This window comes from Aplysia californica, unplaced genomic scaffold (assembly GCF_000002075.1).
Source record: "Aplysia californica isolate F4 #8 unplaced genomic scaffold, AplCal3.0 scaffold00004, whole genome shotgun sequence".
NCBI classification, from domain to species: Eukaryota; Metazoa; Mollusca; class Gastropoda; order Aplysiida; family Aplysiidae; genus Aplysia; species Aplysia californica.
In genome coordinates this window covers 427665-432641 of record NW_004797274.1, presented here as the reverse complement: position 1 = coordinate 432641, position 4977 = coordinate 427665, and positions in this window count along the sequence as shown.

Genomic DNA, 4977 nt, shown 5'->3' with positions numbered 1-4977 from the left:
AGAGAGAGAGCGCGCCAGAGAGAGAGAGAGAGAGAGAGAGAGAAAGGGAGAGAGAGCGAGAGAGAGGGGAGATAGAATAGATAGATAGAATAGATAGATAGATAGATAGATAGATAGATAGATAGATAGATAGATAGAGAGAGAGAGAGAGAGAGAGTATGCGTACATGTACGTGTGAATACCTCGGAAAATAGGCCTCCTACCCCAATCAGTCGAGCCAACCTGTCGTGCAAATTATTATTAGTGATATTCACAACACCTTTAACCTTATTTTGGATCGAGCAACACACGTGATAGAAAGAAGACTGGAAATTGTTGCCAATGGGTTCATCGGAGACCGGTCTAATCACTTTGTTTCATAGCAGATTTCATTTAGGTCAGAGGAATCTACTTTCATTATTTTTACGTAAGCCCCTTTTCTTCTTCTCATAAACACGCGAGACAAGCTAAAGCTAGCAACATCGATTCCGGACGCCCTCATTAAACACATGTCATGATAAACCCTAGGCCACCTGAGCTTACCGATATCACGGTTGTTAAATTATTAGGACAAACAGTTTTAAGAGAGGGAGGGAGAGAGTTAGAGAGAGAGAGAGAGAGAGAGAGAGAGAGAGAGAGAGAGAGAGAGAGAGAGAGAGAGAGAGAGAGAGACAGACAGACAGACAGACAGACAGAGAGAGAGAGGGGGGGGGCGGGAGGGAGACAGATAGATAGACAGACAGACAGATAAACAGATAGACAGACAGATAGATAGATAGACAGACAGATAGATAGATAGATAGATAGATAGATAGATAGATAGATAGATAGATAGATAGATAGATAGATAGATAGATAGATAGATAGATAGATAGATAGATAGATAGAGAGATAGAGAGAGAGAGAGAGAGAGAGAGATAAAGAGAGAGAGAGAGAGAGGGGTGGGGGTGAATGAGGGCATACTAGATAAGGCTCCCTGCTGTATGTATATATCATTATATCCTCTTATTCACCGTAAGTTATAACGTACCTGCAAAAAGACCACTAATTAAAAGAAAGGTAAACCCGCGCTGTCTAAATCTTGATGCGTTACGAAACTGTTACAAAGTGTGTTAAATCAGGCATATTATGTTGCTCATTATTTTAGTTCCACTTTTCACATGAGCCGCTTCTGCTGCTACTGCTGCTACTGAAGCTACAAATGATGTGATGACGATGTTGATGACGCTAATAAAGTTCACACATTGACATCTTCACTTACGCTCGCACAAAACGAACGAAATCATCAAGTTTCCCGGTCTATTTTTTTAACATTAGACACTATGAAAGGTGAGTGGATTCGTCATTTTCAAAGGTTAGAGAGTACATGGTTGCCGGGTGCTCAGGTGTTCTTTGCTCTCATTATTTATTTTTTTTATCAATCCTCTATGTTGTCCTTATCTCTCCTCCTTTTTTTGGTGTAATTTACTCTCTTGTGTCACTTTGAATCTTCGGTTACATGCAAAATTTTCAATTTTTGTTTATTTGCTTAATGAATAGTAAATAGAATGATACGTGTCCCCAATAAATATGAGGTTTGAAAAAAAATTAAAAATAAGTTTTAGTTGAGACTTTCCAAAAGGGATACCTGTATCTGAAACTGAAAGGAAAGTGTCCTGGCCTAACCAGCCATGTACGTAGTCATTTCGGTTTTAGCAGGTCGTCTTGACACATGTCGAAACGCTTCATCCAAACCGGCTACATGCTTCCCCGCCGCGCATCACCCTCAATTTCCATTAAAAAAAGTGCTTTTCTTTCCCTTGATCTAGACTGAATTTAGAATTTTCATCAGTGTCCATCAAGATATGACTTGTTTTCTTAAGTTTGATTCGATTTACTAGATTAAATTGGTTAATTAATTAATATGTGATGTGTAATATACGGTGGCTGGCATCATTAACTTATGATCCACATATCACACATCAATAAGGATATATCTATTTAAATATTCGGCTTTGGTATTATTATGCCAGAGATATGATTCAACAGAGAGAGTGGATCGAGAAAATAACCCCCGCCGGTGGCATCTATAATTCACGATAGGTAAAGATAGGACCAAGAACAAGTCATTGAAAGAAAATAAACCCCACCAAAACATGAACTGTCAATCTTTGTCAGGTGTACGGAATAGTTCAGCCATGTCAACACTGTTCTTCTATAATTAATGCTAGTCTTTTTCAAATACCACTTTCCTGACATGTTGTCCTGAGTCTCAGGATAAACGATGAATTCCCTATCTCGAGGACAATGCCTGATAAAACTGAGTCTGGTAAAGACATTGGAGAAGATGGCAACTGTACTTCAGAAAAAAATATCCACGATTCTCCTCTATCATGGAGCCACGGTATTACCCATGGCTATCATCATTGACTCCGCTCCCCCTAGGTGTTTTTAACATTTCACTTTCAGAAATTATCACTTATCTTCTTAAGAATGACCCTGGGTTTGAGAATGTTTTTCTTTGCTGTTACCAGAGATTCTTACAGCTGTAGACAGCAATAAGATTGGGGGGGGGGGAGTAAATGGACATAGGATTGGAAGACAGCAGATTGCACATTTATGGTGATGCATGCAGAAGGAATGAATTCTTGCGACAAGATTATAATGGACAAGTGCGGCAGGGAGGTGGGTGGAAGAGGAATGGAAGAAGAAAACGGTACAAGTTATCATGGTGGGGGACTTCCTTCTCGAAAGAAAAAGATTAGCTAGCACAACAGTAGATAAAATGAAATCAAAAGGCTGGGATAAAAAAAGGAAAGAATATCTCAGCAGAAACAAAACAAAGATCTTGTCAGAATAATAGATATCATTGTGACGAATTCAGTGATGAGGAAAGAGACAGATGTTTACAAAGCATGGAGATTCACATGGGTACAGAAGCGGACATTTGTAATTCATTGAAAAAAAGATGATGTGAGCGGGGGAAATGCTTTCAGCTTCTGAAAAATGAGACCAAAGGTTTATAAAATAAAACGCATTCAGAAGTTTTCAACAACGTAGCTGGCAGTTTACTGAGAAGAGTTTGGGGACAGTGTTTTTATGTCAATCATCGGATTTTGGAACAAGCTGTGTTAGGAACTGGGAGATGAACGAGCAGTTAAACATGAATGCACGTGTCGCCGATGTATCCCCTGTGTTGAGGGGTTCTTCAACCAACAAGTTATTACGACTATTATCACATTACTGTATGGCTCAACTATTTTAGGAAAATTCGATACCCTTTGTAGCATATTTTCTGTACCATAACAAAGATTCTGTATAACAAAATGGTTCACTCCTCTCTTAGAACCAATTGAAAATGTGTCCTCAAAATCTGGTGGCGCCATTTTCGAAAAGCGCCCTCTTTGCGAACAGGGTTACCCTTCTTGTGTGGAAAAAAAATCCAAGTGAAACTAACAAGTTTTTGTATAAATTATAATTAAATTTCGGAATAAAGCCTTTTTTAAAGGTTACGCAGACAAAAATCCTCTTCAGGTGGAAGCATGCTCGAGGCGCTTTACAGCTATCATTACCCCAGCAGACCCTCTGAGAACACTCAGAAACATTATCGGTTTCCGCGGAAGCATACACTGCGATTTAGCGCTCTCAAACATTATCAGACTGACCAGATCGTTCACTGTCTACAGCCGGGTACCCATTTCCATCTGGGTGAAGAGAGGAAAATTTATGCAAAGTGCCTTTCCCAAGGACACAACCTCGGGCCCTTGACGGGATTCGAACCCACGCGCTTACGGTTGCGAGTCCGAGAGCTTAACCACAAGGCCACCGACGCAATATGCTCTAAACACTTCACCATACCGACTAAGAATTTTCAGTCAATATTCGACACTGTCCTTATCCAATAGATATATGATGCGTCTATTGCCCTGTCATTTAGATACTTTATAGCGTGACATTACTTGATAACTTTAGATTTAATTAAATTCATCGTATTATCATGTTAACCACAATTTATTTTCGTGAATTTGAATGGGATACAGTGAAGTAGATTGAGTTTACCCTGCCTTTCATACACATCTTCAAGTTAAGCCACTTTGTTTATAAACTCAATGTGTAGACATTTAAATCATGCTATGGTTTTGCTTAAACAAATTCCACATATTTGTTGTTTCTTAATAAAAATCAATGAATGTTTCCTAAGGCAAAGAAAGAATCGCAACATTTCCCCTATTTCGAAAAAAACTCCTTGCTTATTTTGTTTTTTCATGATTTACTGCGGCTTTTCTGTTGTTCTGATCATTGTTGGTTAGGGTTAGGGGTTAGGGTTAGGGTTAGGGTTAGGACAAGGTTGCTTACGAAGCAGAGGAGCGAATTAAGGATCACCGAGATTGCCGATTTGCATTTGCAACTGACCAATCTGAAACCCATTGTTGATAAGATTGTTTTCTCTTACCAGGACCATCCTTCCCATTAGGGCAGTGTCAATGACTTATTTGTATATGTGTTTTCTTCGCATGTTACTCTTATTTCATACCTCAATTATAATTCTTCTTCTTCTATCCCGTGGTTAGGGCAACCGTGCGGGCACCACTGCATCTGACAACCAGCTCTCGCCATTTCTCATTGTCCTCTGCTTTCCTCTTATTATTGTCACCCATCGCCTTCCCTGTCCACTCTGTAATATTGCCCTCTTATCTCCTACTCTGCCTTCCTCTCTTTCTCTTTCCTTGCACGGTTCCTTGTACGATTGCTTTGGCAAGTCCTGTGGATCTTGTGACATGCCCATTCCATTTCAATTTTTGTCTCTTCACTGTAGTCAGTAGATCTTCATGCGTTGGTAATTCCTTTTCTTACCTCAGCATTAATTTTGAAAGGTGGTCTTTGTATGATATATCAAGGAGTTTGCTGTAACATTTCATCTCTGTTTTCTGAATCCTTTTCTCCAATTCTTCTCTCAGTGTCCACGACTCGCAGACATATACGATGAGATGACCAGTGACGTCCAGTGAGCGCATTAGT